The sequence below is a fragment of the Miscanthus floridulus genome, chromosome 18, assembly GCF_019320115.1.
Source record: "Miscanthus floridulus cultivar M001 chromosome 18, ASM1932011v1, whole genome shotgun sequence".
Lineage (NCBI taxonomy): Eukaryota > Viridiplantae > Streptophyta > Magnoliopsida > Poales > Poaceae > Miscanthus > Miscanthus floridulus.
Window position 1 is genome coordinate 112717652 of NC_089597.1, and position 18341 is coordinate 112735992.

General features: G+C 46.0%; 1 long non-coding RNA gene and 1 pseudogene across 2 annotated transcripts; one reads left to right on the forward strand and one right to left on the reverse strand.

Annotated features, from left to right (window-relative positions):
• Positions 1-203: 203 nt before the first annotated feature.
• On the reverse strand, positions 204-1608 carry LOC136521949 (uncharacterized). 2 transcript variants are annotated; one of them, XR_010775722.1, is made up of 4 exons: positions 1254-1608; positions 1048-1113; positions 794-924; positions 204-678 (listed from the first exon to the last, which is right to left on the reverse strand). It is a non-coding gene; the product is annotated as an uncharacterized lncRNA (long non-coding RNA). The 2 variants fall into 2 exon arrangements; XR_010775723.1 differs by lacking the exon at positions 1048-1113.
• Positions 1609-3944: 2336 nt separating this feature from the next.
• The window catches only part of LOC136521943 (polyubiquitin-like), a 256415-nt pseudogene continuing 242018 nt past the window's right edge, over positions 3945-18341 (forward strand).

The window sequence follows — 18341 nt, forward strand, 5'->3', positions numbered from 1 at the left end:
CGCAGAAATCATGAGGAACAAAGGGATATCAAATTTGTATCAATAAAATGATATAAGGAGCAATACTGAAGATGTGACATTAAGTGATAAGTTAGTTGAAATGAATACTTATTGCTTTTGGAATATGTGGTGCAAAAATGTAAAGATTCAGACAAAGAGAACCAGCAATAACTATATCGATTCCTTGAAGCTAAAATGGTATGAATTAAATTATGTTTTTTAGAGTAGAAGTGTAAAACTGTGTGTTCAACAGGAAAGATAATCTAGCATAAACAAACATCAAGTGTACAACTAACTCTGAAGCCTGATGACTTAGAAGCTTGTCATTGTAACTTTTCAAACAGATGCTACCCTGGCTAAAGGCGACGAAGTGCCGCTGGAGGGAACACTGCATGGAAGGTAGGAAATTAAGAATGGCAATTTTTTTAGTAATAATCTACACATTAAGGGACACCGACGAAGTGCCTCTGAGGGAATATTGCAATACAATAATAAGAGGTTGACTTTGATATATGGATGTACTGCCAATGTAACTGTATGGAGCACCCAGCCATCAAGTCGTGAGCTTAATAGAATACTGTATTTACTTGAGAAGTTGTCCCTCCTCATAGATCACCAGATCAATTAGCCAATCAAAGAAGTCAGAACCAGACTTTGTTCTTGAGCACGTCCCAGGACCTTTGCCAAAGAAAAAAATCAGAACAAATCAAACTACAGCCCCTGGACTTTAGAAGATGGAATGAGACCTCACCGCTGGAAACCAACGGATGAGACAATGGCACACAAAACTAACCTCGTCGCGTAGAAGTTGTTGTTGCCGCCATCATCCATCAGCGGTAGCTCGAGCCCGACCTGCTTCTCGAAGAGATGGCCATGGGGCCATGGATCCCGCTGTCTCGCCTCTCGTCCGTCGTGGCTCGTGCGCTGAGGAAAAAAAAGAACTGTGATGGTAAAGACAGATACTTTCGGTAGATATACTCGTTTTATGCTTTTCTGAAGGATAGAGATATAAAATCCTGATTATTGTACAAATAAAGATCACATTACATTAGTTAGTGAGTAAAAGAGGCTTCCCATACTTGAGGACTACAGTAGGCAGTGTGCAAAGAATCGCTGCGACACGATCAAACAAATCAATTGATATCACTTTAAGTGAAAATGATTGATTGAATCAAACATCAGAAATTCAGAACAACGAAGTTTACTGGATGCAACATCAGAGTAGCAGTAATATTGACAGATGACCGACGTACTTGCAGGCGACGGCCAAAGGTATGGTGATGCGCAGATGTAGCGATGTACCCAGCGCGGTGCGCTGAGAGCGAGAATTCGTGGGCTGCGCTTGCCGCTTCACCTCGGCGCCATGTCGTCGCCCTCCCATCCCGTCGGCGTGCCACGTGCATGCGGCCGTGCTGTGCGGCATTGCAGTGGATTAGCGTTTCACCACTCCTGTTTAGAGGAATCATGGAAACAGAGATCGAATTCATGCCTAAACAACAAACGTTTAAACAAGACACATATATAGACCTCGAGCAGCGCAGATAAACAATGCAATCGACCATAAAAATTGCAGTGGAGCAATGCGATATATCAATCACAAAAATTGTAGTAGAGCAGGCAATCTATCACAAAAGTTTGAGCAGAGCAATATGGATTTGATGGGCACCTGTGTGGTGGTCGTTGCTCGCGTCGTGCTTCTAGTAGGCTATTACGCCGTGCCGGATCAGGCACAGTACCATTGGGTGCTTGCTGCCGTCGGGACAATCGATGGATGGGGATTGAAGAGTACCGAGCCGAGCGAGTGAGGGATAGAGCGCGGTCACGCCGTGTCGGATCAAGCACAGTACCGATGGGTGCTTGCTGCCGTCGGGCCGGTTGATCAATGAATGATCAAGGAAGATGGAGCCGAGCGAGGAATAGAGCACTGACGGGAAAGAAAGAAAGAAACGGATTGGCGGGTTTCTTTCCGTGGGTGAGATGATTTTTTTCCTACCTTCTATGCGTTGATCGTTCAGTGACCACGGAGGCGCGCGGAGGCGGGTGCTAGCGATTTGCTTCCTTCCTTCCGGAGATTGCGGAGGCGCGCGTATGGAAGCCGATAGGAGAGGGCCGTGGTTTTCCTTCCTTCCGGGGACGGCCAGCGAGCTTCCTTCCGTGCGGTTTTCCTTCCTGCCGGGGAAGCATGCGAGCGGGCGGGCGATCGCACCCAGCGGCAGGCTGACGACGCGAAATTTTTGCCTTCCTGATTTGCTGCGGATGTTACGAGGATTGAGCTTATCACATGGAGCGAGGACGCGTTTTTATAGACATAATTAATAACTAGGTGAAAATTCGACTACTGCTACAACTTTTTTTGGACTTTTTCCCTTTTTCTATAGGAGGATTGAGGAGGATAGGTACTGAAGCCCAACTCGTCGTTTTCTAGGTTGGGCTGTATAGTAGCTTCTTAAACAATCGGACCTCGAAAGCCCATCACAAAACTGGCCTGCTGTTATCGGTGTTGGAGGAGAGCTGCGTTGTGGGGCCGGATTCCGCCACGGCCTCTTGTTCGCAGCGCGATTTGGTTGCCGTGACCCGTGAGGCGTGACGTAACCGAAGCACGCCAGGTGGGCCCCTCCGTCCCCACGATAAGAGTCCACAGTCCACACCCGGCCTCCGGTTTCCCCAATCCATCAGCCGCCCCCGATCCCAATCGCGAATTCTCCGCACCATCGGCACGCAGACGAAGGAAACAAGGCTCTACCGATCGTCTCGTCAAGGTACACGCTCCCTCGATTCGTCAACCTCTCTCGATTTGTCTAAGCGGTTTGCCTAAGCGTGTAGGGTCGATTCTCTCTAATCTCGATTCCGCATAAGCGTGTATTGTCGATTTTTTTTAACGAACTTGTATGGTCGATTTTCGAAACTCGATGTCGCACTCCGTACTAAAATTGTTAGATTGTTGGTGTGTTCCCTTTTACGTTTATTGGATGAACTTGATCCAGTTATCTTTTCTGATCCGATCGAGCTACATGTTTATTTGCTCATACAAGTCTGAATAGATTCTAGACCGCTTATGATTTGATTGATTGTTTGCTTGTTGCCTTCCATAAAGGACGGTGCTATTTTCTCTTCTGAAACGAGATCATGTAGAGATCATGTAGTAGTTAGGGTTCATTTCAAAAGGTTGATTAGTGTATTATCAAAATTATTAAAAGGGCTAAATCAGTCCTATCATGTTGTCTCGAGCGTAATCCTGCAGATATCATAGAATTATGTTTGAATTCAATAGATTGATCGGTGTATCATTTAAATCAAGGTTAAATCACTACAATTGTGTTGCTACAGAGCACTATCCTGGAGATATCTTAGAATTAAGTTTCAGTTTGATAAATTAATTAGTGTATTTTTTAGAACAAATTAATTAGTGTATTATTGATATCAAATTGAGAAGGTTAAATCATGCCTATCATGTTGTCTCGGACGCAATCCTGTAGGTATTATTTGGTTTCAATTCAATTGGTTGATCATCGTATGTTCAAAATTAAGATGTTTAAATCTTGCCCAGTGTCTTCCCTGCCTATTTTACGTGAGATCTAACCCGTTTGTGATCACCTTAGTCAAAAGGATATGCATGAATCTTGGGAAGTACTGCTGAACTTATTTGTTGTTGAGCCGCTGACCCCTTTCAGATTTTTATGTTGAATCCTTTTTCTATATTTGCTGCTTGTATATGTTGAGTCGTCATGCTAATTATAAATGTAATTAGCATATTGGTAGTTAGTATGCATCTTCCTAATCTGGATGGATGCAGTGTTGTATATTCTAATTCATGGTTCATCAAATTTAGATGTCTGTGATCTCTTTTTGTTACCTCTGAGTCAAGCCTTGAATCATTATTGTCTGAGCACTATGTTTCTCTACGCCTATTATTGTAGCTTACCATGTGATTTTTGCCTCTGCAGATGCAGATCTTTGTGAAGACCCTCACTGGTAAGACCATCACCCTCGAGGTTGAGTCCTCGGATACAATTGACAATGTCAAGGCAAAGATCGGGCAAGGAGGGAATCCCGCCGGATCAGCAACGTCTGATCTTTGCTGGCAAGCAACTCGAGGATGGCCGGACACTTGCTGACTATAACATCCAGGAGTCTACCCTCCACCTCGTGCTCAGGCTCAGGGGTGGCATGCAGATCTTTGTCAAGACCTTGACGGGAAAGACCATCACACTGGAGGTGGAGTCCTCAAACACTATTGACAACGTAAAGGCGAAGATTCAAGACAAGGAGAGCATCCCACCAGACCAGCAGCGCCTCATCTTTGCTGGAAAGCAACTTGAGAATGGCCGCACTCTCGCCGACTACAACAGAAGGAGTCCACCCTTCACTTGGTTCTCCGCCTCCGTGGTGGCATGCAGATATTTGTGAAGACCCTGACTGGAAAGACCATCACCCTGGAGGTTGAGTCATCTGATACTATTGACAATGTGAAGGCAAAGATCCAGGACAAGGAGGCATCCCACCTGACCAGCAGCGCCTGATCTTTGCTGGCAAGCAACTGGAGGATGGGCGTACCTTAGCAGACTACAACATCCAGAAGGAGTCTACCCTTCACCTGGTGCTGCGCCTCCGTGGTGGCCAATGAAGCGTTTATGTTTAGTCCGTGTGGGTTCACTGATCTGGTGGTGTCCCTGGTGTCGTTCTGGATATGTCTTTATAAATTGTTTTGTGTTTTAAGCTTCTAGTTTATGTTGCAAAATAGAAGGTCTCAATAAATACTCTCATTTCAATTTTAAGACGTTTTGACTTTTCTAGATATAAAGATTTTGCTATGGGCTTACATCTACACTATATCTATCTATACTATAAAAGAGCGAAGGAATTGAAAATAGCCTCTCACCCTGATATTCCTATACACCTTAGATCTTGTCCCTTAGTATATTAAAATCAGATTCAATGCATCTAAATCATCCACCGTGATCTGACGAGCGGACCCAGCAAAAAAAAAAAAACTTGTAAACATTTATACGTGTTTCTCAGGCAGAAGCCTTGGGTTGGATGTTTTTTTCTCACCGTCCTCAACCCCTACCCGCCCGCCGTACCCACGCGTTCTTCCTCCCTATTTTTTCCGTGACATGCCCAACCCGCACGCCTCTCCGTCTTATATCCTGGCCGCCGTCACCCCACGGCCGGACGAGACAAAAGCACGGACGAGCCAACAGGGCATCTGTATGCTGCTAGATTCTCGGCCTCGCGAATGGTACCGGCGAGGACGCCAAGCGCCTACGCGTGGACAGCGAGCCCGCCGCCACCACAGGTGGATCTCTCAGCCCCCCTTGTCTGGAATTATCAATGGGCCTGTCGTGGTGTAGGCGCTAGGGAGGAGAAGCAGCGTCAGAACACGGTGGTTCTAGAGATGTTGCTCGCGTCCGTGTGGCGGTCTGGCTTGCCGAGTGGAGTGCCGGGGCGCCGGGCCGCTGGAGCTAGGTGGCCGGTGATGGACCAGGCCGCGGCAGCGGCGATTAGGGAGATGGAGATCGGCTAAGCATCCTCCATGTTGCGCACGTCATCTTCGAGCGGCCTTCAGGTTAACAGCCGTGCGATTCTGCCTCCCCATCCAATCTTTAGCCGATGCCCTAGATTAGGATTCTGTGCATTCAATTTTTTAGGGTTTGATGCATCGTTGTTCTTCCTGTTTTGATCCGAAATCAGACTGAAACTTCCATCGAGGGGTTGAAAAAATCATTAATAGGCCGTGCTCCCGATCCCGATCCCGCCCCGACGGATGGAGCGTGTGCAGGCGCGCGAGAGCCGCGCCGTGGTTGACGACGCCGGCAACCACCAGGAGGCCGCCTTCCCCAACGCCGGAATGACATGGTGCGGGTACCTCCTCGTGGCCGCGCCCGTGATGGGGGCCTGTGCCAGCCTCGCCGACACGCCGGGTGCGGCACTCTTCGGCTACGCACTCTTGCTGCTTGGGTTCGCCTTCATCGGCCTCGCCATGCTCCCGCTCCGACCGATGGAGCGTATGCTGTAAGATGAGAACCGTCCCGTCGGGAGCGGCAATCGCCGAGGGGACGAGGCCGTCGTCCGTGGCGCGGGGACCATGGCCATGGACTGGACCGGCTACTTCGTCGTGGCCGCGCCGGTGGTGGCCAGCTGGGCCGGCCTCGTCGAGGGGCCGGCAGCGACTTTCTTCGCTTTCGCACTGCTGCTGCTGGGCATCGCCTTGCCATGCTCGCGGTGGCCAAGCCCAAGATGGCCTGAGTGCCTGACCGATCCCGACCGGCGACCACGTCCACAGCTCACTGCCAACTTCAGTGTACATGCGTCAATAGACAATAGTAGTAGGTATCAAGTCGATGAATGCATAGGTTGGGTTCATGGGAGCAATGGCGATGCTTAGCTTAAATTTTGTTTGTTGGAAGAGTTGGGATTGAGGCTTTAATTTGTGTCGTTGCATAAAAGAGGATCGGAATCTGAGGTTCAATTGAAGTGACTAGCCATGACCATATGGGCGTTTCTCCGGTCCATGGACGAATTTGGTTATGATATGTCTGACAACCATCAGATTTTTATTTCATGTCCATGGAATGTTTTTTAATGAATTTAAAGCCATCAAGGGATCCCATTTCCCTTTCTTATATTCCTCTTGTGTGCTGACATCCACCTTTGAGCTCGGTTCGTTTCGCTAAAATTTGGCTTATACTGATTTGTTACGAGAGGAAAACACTGTTTATTCACTGAAAAATACTGCTGAAGTAGTGCTCAAGAACAGCTCAAGAACAGGACGTGGATTTCTCTATTTTTTTCATCTTTGCCGATGATTCTGGAGGACCACAATACAATGTCCAGCCAACTTGAAAATTAACCGAGATCTTCAGTATTCTTTGGTTCAAATCGTGCTCCTCAATTCTCTTAGCTCCATGTAGGATTTTGATAACATGGATGATCTTGCAGACTGCTGAGTAAAACTTATTATACTTGCTGCAAGAGAACTTCTAGAAGGTTTCACTGTTTGCAAGTTGGCAGTGGAATGCTGGAATGATATTTGTTGTGAAACGGCACCCCCTGGCCGAAGGGACGCATCCATCCAAACGACATCGTTTCACAGGGATGATCTCATCCATTGATAGAGGCAGTTAGGATTAGTATAGACAGTTAACCATTGTCACCAAAGGGACATGTCCTTTGGACACTAACAGTTGTGTCCGTACGGACACACCCCTTCACTTTGTATATATATATATATCTAAGAGATCAATGAAAGCAAGTGTTGTTCCAGAAATCTTGTTCATTTTCATTCACTACTAACACGTCATCGGCACTCCTCTACTGGACAAGAGAAAGAGAACGACGACGACAGAGGCACATGCCTCTGAACCCCATCGTTTCTATGGGGGTCAATCTGATGGAGGAGGAATTATGCCTAGTGGACAGTGGTACCACTAATTCTATACTTAGAGAAACAAAGTATTTCCAAACTCTTACAAAAAGACAAGGAAATGTTTTGACAATCGCCGGGCGCGATGCTACGATAGTTGGCTCTGGTCGTGCCACTATTGTACTCCTCATGGGTACCCAAATTACAATTGAGGATGCATTATTGTATCCCGATTCAAAGTGTACCTTGTTAAGTTATAGAGATATCTGTCAAAATGGTTTTCATATAGAAACCCGTGATGACAATAATGAGGAAATTCTCCTCGTTACTAAAAATAGCGGATATAGCAAACGAATTGTTGAGAAAATTCCCTCTTTTCCGTCCGGATTGTACTACACATACATCAAATCAGTACCGCATGTTGCGTACAAGGTAATTTTTTAAATGTTGACGCATTCAAAATTTGGCATGAACGCCTTGGCCATCCTGGTATAGGGATGATGCGAAAAATTATCAGCAATTCTAAAGGTCATGAGTTAACTACTGCTAAATTCTCGAAATCTTCAGATTTTATGTGCACTTCATGCGTTACAGGGAAATTGATCGTACGACCATCGCCCGTTAAGATCCAAAATGAGCCACTAAAATTTCTTGAACGCATTCAAGGAGATATTTGTGGCCCCATACAACCAACGTCTGGACCGTTCAGGTACTTTATGGTTCTAATAGATGCATCTACTCGATGGTCTCATGTATGTCTTATGTCCACACGTAACCATGCTTTTGCAAAAATTATTGCTCAAGTTATTAGACTTAGAGCACATCATCCTGAACATCAAATTCAATCAATTCGAATGGACAATGCTGCTGAATTTTCCTCAAAGGCTTTTAACGATTATTGTATGGCTTTGAGAATTCAAGTTCAGCACTCTGTCCCATATGTCCATACACAAAATGGTTTAGCAGAATCTCTTATTAAGAGAATTAAACTCATTGCAAGACCGTTATTACAAAATTGCAACATACCAACTTCATGTTGGGGTCATGCAGTCTTACACGCTGCTGACTTAATTCAATTGCGACCAACTTGAAAGAATCAAGATGCCCAAGAGGGGGGTGAATTGGGCTAATTCTAAATTTTCTTTCAATAATTAAATCCTACGGTTAGCCCAATTAACCCCTTGTGCCTAGAAAAGTGTTTCTATTAATCTAACGCACAAAGAACTTGCAACCTATGTTCTAAACTTACTCTATCATGACAATTCTATGAATGTAAAAACAAGTATTGAATTGTTCAAAGTAAATGCTCAGAGTAATTGCTCAAAGTAAATAGAGAGAGAGGAACGCGGCGATGTTTTGCCAAGGTATCGGAGAGTCGCCACTCTCCACTAGTTCTCGTTGGAGCACCCGCGCAAGGGTGTAGCTCCCCCTTGATCTGCGCAAGGATCAAGTGCTCTCTACGGGTTGATTCTTTGACACTCCGTCGTGGTGAATCACCCACAACCGCTCATAACTTGAGTTAGGTCACAAGCTCCGCCGGGTGATCACCAAGCTCCCAATCACCACCAAGCCATCTAGGTGATGGCGATCACCAAGAGTAACAAGCACGAACTCTCACTTGACCACGCGAAGCCTAATGAGAACGGTGGATGCATACTTTGCTACTCTTGATTCACTAATGAGGCTACTCTCTTGGATTCTCAAATCTCAATCACCTCACTAGAACCTTGCTCTTCTTGGCACTCACAAACATATTTCTCAGCTGTTGGAATGAGCAAAAGTGACTCCACACACGAGTGGAGCTTCTATTTATAAGGCAGCCTGAAAAACGAACCGTTATGTGCTTCTGCGGGGTGACCGGACGCTCTAGTCATGTTGACCGGACGCTCTGGTCAGTTCAACCCGCACACCAGTGTTTAAGTGTTGACCGGACGCTGGTAGCGTCCGATCATCACTGACCGGACACGTTCGGTCGCATTAAACCCTCACTGGAACCTTACTGTACTCGACCGAACACTGAACCCCCAGGGTCCGATCAGTACTGACCGGACACGTTCGGTCGCAGATATACTCTTCTAGAACCTTACTGGAGTCGACCGGACGCTGGACCTCAGTGTCCGGTCACTTGACCACTCCAGCGTCCGGTCGCGCCAGACGCAAACTCCTTGGTCAGATGAACTGATCGGACCCTGCGGCCAGCGTCCGGTCGCACTAGAGCCAGCGTCCGATCAATATTTGACCCTCCGTTCACTTCTAACTCTCGATTATATGTGAATGAAGTTTGCTCCAAAGGATCTTAGGCATATGTAGGAGCTACCTAGTGCTAGTTTTGACAAGTGTGCACCATACCTAACTCACTAGACTCATCTAGGTCAAGCTACCCGTCCATACCCCCCTTAATAGTACGGCCAAAGGAAAAACAAAGTCATAAACTACTCTAAGTGTCTCTCCAACTCCAATCGACACTTAGAACTAGTCATCCTTAACCTTGTCGTCCATCCTCTGAAACCGAAATGATTTCTATCGTAGGGGCATGACCACATTGATTGCCCAATTGATCTCCATTACCATGACCTAACTTAATTGCCTCTGCAAAACACATGTTAGTCATAGTAATCTTGTATTGTCATTAATCAGTGAAACCCAACAAGGGGCCTAGATGCTTTCAATCTCTTCCTTTTTGGTGATTGATGACAATACCACCTCGAGTATGTGAAAAAGTGAGGTTTTTGACATGCTTGGTTCATATAAGCTTTTGTCATTAAGAACAAAAGATTTAGGCAAGCTTATATGACCCAAGCCAACACGATGTACTCAAAAGATATGAAATAAGCATGAGTACAAGTAATAGAGCTCATTTGCATCGGAGTAAAGCGCGGAAGCAAAGACAAATGAGCATAACACAAGTGATATGACATATAAAGGAATTTAAAGTAGAGAGCACACATGTCATATATCACAATAACATAGATAACACTATTACATAGATATAATAGTATGTAGGAAAGTAAACACACGAATGCATAATAATAATAGTGTATCACACAAATAAAACTCCAAATGTATATAATAGACTAATAGCTAACTAGGCACCCCCTAAACGGCGCTCCCCCTGAGTCTACATACTCGAACCCTCTCCCCCTTTGGCGTCAAACACTAAAACCTAAGGGTCGGTCGATGGGGCTGCAGCGGATGAGCCGGGCGCTGAGGTACGAGGGGCAAGCTAGAACTGGGCGCCATCATCATCTGACCCTGAGCTCTGTACTGACTGACTCTCTATGGCTAGAAGCGTTGCTGAAGCGGTCTGGGTCTGAGCTAGGGCAGGTACAGCCTGTGATGCTGCTGGTATGTCTGTCGTAGGATCTGAAGATGCGACAGAAGAAGGGAGCCTCTGAGTAGTCATAATGACGGGAGCTGCTGTAGAAGGACCGGCGGCATGCATATGTGGCGGTGTAGGCATCCCTGTCAACTCGCTAAAAGATACTCCAAGACTCCTGGAGACTGACGTGTCAGGCACAAATAGCGAGGGTGACTGATCCGGTGTGAAGCCCGTCTGTAATGGTGTGAAATGCGGGGCTACCACTGGCGAGGATAACCACTGGGACACCTATATAGTCGGTGAAGCAAACGGAGCTGGAGGCTGTCCCTGACTCTGAAACCCACTAGGCTGTACTGCTAGAGTCGTCATAGTGGTAGTAGGCTGACCAATCTGGGGCGAAGGCTGTGGGCCCCAATGGTTGTCACTACATGCTGCATGAATCCCAAAAGTTGCTGCTGCATGAGTAACTGTTGCTGATGCATCTGCTACTATCGCTGGAACTCGTCCTGATGAGCCTAAAACTGTGTAAAGTTGGCATCGGTCTCCTGAGCCTGTCTAGCCTGATCCTGCTATATCCGCTCAAGGATAGCAATCAAAGTGGGGTCCATCTGTGATGCAGGTGGAGCAGAGCTAGAACTGTCGGCCTCTGCATCATGTCTGCGTGGAGGCATATGAGGAATAGGTAGGTAGTCGTCATCCGAACTGTCACTAGACTCGCTCCTCTCCTCCTGAGCCTCAAGCTGCTCCTCCTCAGTAGCGGCTATGCCTCTGATAATCTCGTCCTGCTGAGCAATGGACTCTAGTACATCTGGACGATGGCGAGGCTGACTAGGTGCCTGTGGCGTGCTATGCCTGATCCTCTGTGCCATGTTATAAGCTAGAAACTCTATGGTGGCACCTCTGTACTCTACAACCATCTCTAGTGTCCTAACTTGCACAGCCTTGAGAATAAGGAATGTGATCCAATGTGCATATGGAAGCTGCCTACGACCCTTAAAGCCCTCAACTATAGTATCCTCCATCTTTGATAGAAGGAGGTCCCAAATATCAAACACGGTCTACTACATCAGGGCGTTGAGGAGCCAAAGCTAGAGGCGAGTCAAACCCTCTCTGTATCCCATCCTAGGAAGTAGTGTCCTACTTATGATAGCCTCTAGCACTCTAGCTGTAGTAGTAAGGTCACTGAGGTTCCTCCTCGACCCCTCACCAAAGGACTCCTTGAAGCAATGGCGCACAAGATCTATAGGGGGCACCATACCACCATGAGGGTGCTTAGGAGGCTCTTGCTGTCCATAACATACCTCATGTAACCTGACAGGCTGCTCCTATAACCTCAGTATCTCCCTAGCCCTCTGACTCATCATCCTATAGTCTCTGCCTCTAAATGCAAAGTGTATAAAGTTATGATGCGGGTCAATGAAGAGCGAAGCATAGAACTGCCGAACCCAAGATGGTACATACAATTCTGTCCAGCCAATCAGATCTGTCAGCCCTGGTAGATATGCAAGGTAGGGGCGAATGTGCTCTCCAGCTGCTGCGACTATAGCCTCTATGCTGCAGACTCTCTGAGATCTAAAGACTGCTCCACTGTTCAGATAGACATTATAGAAATCCTCCTGTAGTGGCGTGTAGCAACCCTCTGCTGCTCTCTCATCCCTCCTGGGTGGAAACCACACCTTGAACTCTACAAACCTCAGCTGCTGAACCTGCTTGGCCGTGGTGGCCCTCAAGTCAAGGTGGGTCACTAGAGGTGGATCATGTGGTCTAGGCGGTGGACATGATCCCCTCCACTATGTCAGCGGCCTCAGTGAGACTAGAACACGGGAATGACCAGAGCGGTGTAGCTGTGGCTGGGGTGCCTACTCGGTCTCCTTGGCCTGCTGGCCCTCCTCACCCTCCTGAGGCTACTATGATGGCTATCCCTACTGTGATGGTGTCTCCTAAGTTGGCTGAGGCCCCTGAGTCTGCTGTGACACTGCTGGTGGGGGCTGCTGCTGTGACTCCTGCTATGACTCCCCCTAAGGCTGAGGATCCACAATGGGAAGATGTCGTCCTACCATCATGACAGTCCTAGGTGGACTACCATGAAGACACTCAATATGCTCAAGTCTGCCCTGTGCCTCTGGTGACAAATGATCTACAATGACAACTCCACTACAGGCTCCTCCTCTCTCGGCATGCTCTGTGGCCTCTGCAACTGCTGCTGCTCTCACTGTCTCTGCATCAGGGTACTTGCGCTTCTTTGATGCAGTCTTCTTCGTCGCCTTGCCTTTAGGTCCTATAGGCTGGCGAGGCGGGGGCCTCCGATCCTCATCTCCTAGACCACCACCAACATTCTTGGTGCGAGCCATCTAATCTGACTAGAACCACTGCCGCTGACAAGAGCAACTGTCCACTAACACTTTCGAGGCTTGGTCTCAATCCGTACTCGCGAGCTTGGCTCTGAGTTGACTGTCAACTGCCACTGACACCTCAACGGCACCGACTCGCTGCACGATGAAATAGAAGGATATACAAGTAAATACGATATATCTAATAGATGCGAAATCCTATGAGAGCAAGCAATTTAGGTACGAAATAGAGACGACTGGCTTGCTACCTGACGAAACGGCGATCCGACGAAAAGAGAAGCGACACACGGGGAACCACCGAATCTAGGGTTAGGGTTGGCGGTGAGCAGTGAATCGATGGCCCTATGAAATTGGCGCAGTGATGAATAGCTAGGTCACGGGTGAGTTCCAATGAGGATGCACGGGCACAAGCAAGACCTTACCAGCACTGGACGGCAGAGGGTCGGCTTTGGACCACGGCGGCGCAGCCCACGGCTCAGGAGAAGAACAACGCAGGTTAGGGTGAGACCTCGATGGCGCTGGAACGGAGGTACGCGGGTGGAGCTTGCGCTGGCGCAGAGAGGAGCTATGTGGGCGTGGAGAGGAGCTGTGCGGGCACAGCAAGCACCGGCGGCGGCGGCGAGGGCAGAGGCGAGCGCGGGCAGCTCTTCGGCGGCTTGGGACGAGGGAGGCGCGGTGATGTCGGTGGCTTGTGGCTAGGGCAAGGAGCGGATGTGGGATAAAAAACAGTACGGCGCGCGGTTAAATAGGGTGGCCCCCAGCGGATAGGAAAAGGAAGCGAAGAAGAGTTCTGAAACTGCATGAAATCTACTGACCGGATGCTCCGGTGGTAGCGACCGGACGCTACCACCCAGCGTCCGGTCGATTCTAGAGAGGTCCAATTCCTTTGGAATCGCGACCGAACGCGTCCGGTGGACACCGACCGGATGCAGCCAGAGTCCGATCAACTTAGCCTTTGTCTTCTTCACACGACCGGATGCTGAGACGTCTTCTGACCGGACGCTGAAAGACAGAGTCCGGTCACTCCTTCGCAGTGAGTTCACCTCCTGTGAACTGACCGGACGCTGGACTGCAGAGTTCGGTGCAGCGTCCGGTCACTCTTTTCCAGCAAATCTTCAATGTTCCTTCGCGCTGCCTGTTCCCAATCAAGTCCCAACTTGAATAAGATCCAAATAAACACCAATTGGGACTGATGTGAGTGACCTCTCTCAAACCCTCATATTTTTCAAAATATTTTGCCTTAGGCTATAATTCTTTTTAAGAAAATAGGCAATCAGAGGGCAAATGGAACAAAACGACAAAACAACATTCATGCATATGCAATACTTGTAAGTAAATCTAGTTGCTTGTCAAGTTTGATCCAAGGTTAAGCTTCTTCACATGCTTTTCGGCGGTTATCTTAACCATGTTAGACAAGCCCTATATGCATTATGAAGCGTTAAACATGTTGTATATTACAATGCAATGCAAGGGACAATACAAGCTCATCTTTTAGTGAAGTTACTAAAATCAAGTACATTGAGCTCATTTCGCAATCTACAAAATGTAGCCTCATCTAGCGGTTTAGTGAAGATATCCGCTAATTAATCTTCGGTTCTTACACCTTCTAGTGATATATCATTTTTAGTAACATGATCTCTTAGAAAGTGATGGCGGATATCTATGTGCTTGGTGCGAGAGTGTTGAACTGGATTATTTGCAAGTTTTACCGCACTTTCATTGCCGCACAAAAGAGGTACCTTTTCTAGAACTACACCATAGTATAGCAAAGTTTGTTTCATGTATAGTATTTGTGCACAACAAGCACCCGCGGCAATGTATTCCGCTTCGACCAAAGTCATACTATTTTGTTTCATGGAGGACCAAGACACAAGTGATCTACCAAGCAAATGGCACCCTCCAGATGTGCTTTTTCTATCAACTTTACAACTGGCATAATCCGAATCGGAATAGCCAACTAATTCAAATATAGCTCCTTTGGGATACCAAAGGCCAATGCTTGGTGTGTGCTTAAGATACCTAAGGATTCTTTTTACGGCAATTAAATGTGTTTCCTTAGGATTAGCTTGAAATCTAGCACATATACACACACTAAACATGATGTCGGGCCTAAATGTGGTTAAATATAACAAGCTATCAATCATGGAATGGTAGAGAGTTTGATCAACCAGGTTACCTCTCTCATCTAGGTTGAGATGTCCATTGGTAGGTATTGATGTCTTGATTGGCTTATATTCATCCATCTTGAATCTCTTGAGAAGATCTTTTGTGTATTTCTCTTGAGAGATGAAGATGCCTTCTTTCATTTGTTTGACTTGAAAACCAAGAAAGAATGTAAGCTCACCAATCATTGACATCTCGAACTCCTTTGACATCAATTCACCAAATTCTTTGCATAAGTCTTCATTTGATGATCTAAAGATGATATCATCAACATATACTTGACAAATGAAGATATGCCCATCAAGCTTCTTGGTGAATAGTGTGGTGTCGACCTTTCCAATGGTGAAGCCCTTCTCAATGAGGAAATCCCGAAGGCGCTCATACCAAGCTCTTGGGGCTTGCTTAAGCCCATATAGTGCCTTGGACAACCTATAAACATGATTAGGATATCTAGGGTCTTCAAATCCGGGTGGTTGATCAACATAGACTAGTTCATTAATAAAGCCATTTAAAAATGCACTTTTCACATTCATTTGATATAGTTTCATTTCATGATATGATGCATATGCAAGTAGGATACGAATGGCTTCTAATCTTGCAACCGGTGCAAAGGTCTCTCCAAAATCCAAACGTTCAACTTGGGAGAACCCCTTTGCAACTAGTCTTGCCTTGTTCCTCACAACACCTTGATCATCTTGCTTGTTGTGGAACACCCACTTTGTTCTAATGACTCTTGCACCTTTTGGTCGCTGTTCAAGAGTCTAAACTTCATTACGAGTGAAGTTGTTCAACTTTTCATGCATGGCATTGATCTAATCTGGATCTTTAAGAGCTTCTTCTACCTTGGTAGGCTCATAGCAAGAGACAAAAGAGTGATGAGCAATAAATGAAGCAAGTTTTTGAGAACGAGTCATTACACCCTTTGATAGACTCCCTATGATGAGATCTTGTGGATGATCTTATAGGAGAGGTGTATTTCTTCTATTGACCACTTGCGGAGGAGGTTGTGGAGCATCAACATCTTGTGCTTGTACCACCATTTGCTCATGGGAGACATGAGTATCTTTATTTTCTACTCTCTCATCTTTTTCACCATCTTGTGTCACACTTGATGAAGAAGGTTGATCAATGATTCATACATCATCTTCATCATCTTTTGGCTTGATGTCTCCCACCAGAATACTCTTCATAGCCTCACTCAATGGTTCATCACCTACATCATCAAGATTCTCATGCATGTGCTCCTTGGGAGCCATTAAATTCATCAAATTCCACATTATATGTTTCTTCAACCAAGCCGGTGGCATGATTAAATACTCTATATGCTTTGGACTTTGATGAGTAACCAACAAGAAAACCAATATCACAACATCTTTGGAACTTCCCTAGGTGTTGCCTCTTTTTGTAGATGTAGCATTTGCAACCAAACACCCTAAAGGAGACGTCTGGCTTCTTCCCATTGAGCAACTCATAAGGTGTCTTGCCAAGGAACTTTTGAAGGAATAGGCGGTTGGATGCATAGCATGCGGTGTTGATTACTTCCGCCCATAGAGCTTCGGGGGTATTGTACTCATCAAGCATTGTTCTTGCAAGAGTGATCAATGTCCGGTTCTTCCTCTCAACTACACCATTTTGTTGAGGAGTATAAGTTGCGGATACTTCATGTTTGATTCCAACTTCATCACAATAGGCTTAAATGTTTGTGTTGTCAAATTCTTTCCCATTGTCACTTCTAATCTTTTTGAGCTTCACTTCAAATTCATTTTGAGCTCTCTTGGCAAACTTCTTGAAGCAAGATGCAACTTTGGATTTGTCATGAAGAAAGAATACCCATGTATACCTTGAATAGTCATCAATAATCACAAGGCAATAAAGATTTCCTCCCAAACTCTTGTATATTGTTGGTCCAAATAAATCCATGTGAAGGAGTTCTAGCACTCTTGTGGCTGACATGAAAGCTTTGGTTGGATGAGTATTTGCAACTTGCTTGCCGGCTTGACATGCACTACAAAGCTTGTCCTTTTCAAACTTCACATCCTTCAATCCTCTCACCAAATCATTCTTCATAAGCTTCTTGAGTGAGCTCATCTCAACATGAGCAAGTCTTCTATGCCATAGCCACCCAAGTATTATTTTGGTGAATAGGCAAGTCTTCAAATTTGCATCTTTGGATATGAAGTCCACTAGATATAAGTTGTTGTATCTAAATCCATTGAATATCACTTGATTATCATCTACCTTGGATACAACAACCTCCTCGGTGAACAAGCATTGGAAGCCAAGATCACGCATTTGTCCAACAGATAGCAAGTTGAAGCTCAATGAAGCAACATAAAGCACATTGGAGATGGAATGATCATTTGATATTGCCACTTTGCCAATCCTTTAACCTTGCCCTTTGAGTTATCTCCAAATATTATTTTCTCTTGTCCATCTACCTCTTCATCTAGTGAGGTGAACATATGAGGATCACCGGTCATATATTGAGTGCAACCACTATCAATAACCCAATGACTTTCACTGGTCTTGTAGTTCACCTACACACAAGAGATTTAAGCTTTAGGAACCCAAACTTGTTGAGGGCCCTTCACCTTCTCAACAAGTGACTTAGCCACCCAAATCTTCTTAGGCCTATTCTTGTTAGGGGTCCTAAGAACATGACTTTCATCTTTCCACTAGAATCCTTTCTAAGCATGTAGTGAGCATTGAAGGCAAAGGGTCTAGCATGCTTGGGCAAGGGTTGTGGCGGTGGAGTTTGGCACTCATGAGCAAAGTGGCCTTCTTGTCCACACTCAAAACATCTCTTTGGCTTTGGCTTTGGCTTTGATTGTTGTTGTTGAACTTGAGCCTTCTTCTTCTCTACACTTGCCACATATCCAATGCCACTTCTATCTATCTTCATGACGGTGTTCATGAGTAGCTCACTTTAGAGATGCTTGCCTCTTGCAAACTTGCTCAATCCCATCTTGAGATGCTCTTTCTCCATCTTGAGCTTCTTGTTCTCTTCCTTGAGAACATCATTGTTCTTCTCTTCCTTGAGCTTCTTGTTCTCTTCTTTGAGCTTCTCATTCTCAAGGATCAACTCTTTATCATGATCAAGAGTTTCTAGCATAATGGTGTTGTGGCTTTTCATTTCTTCAAGATC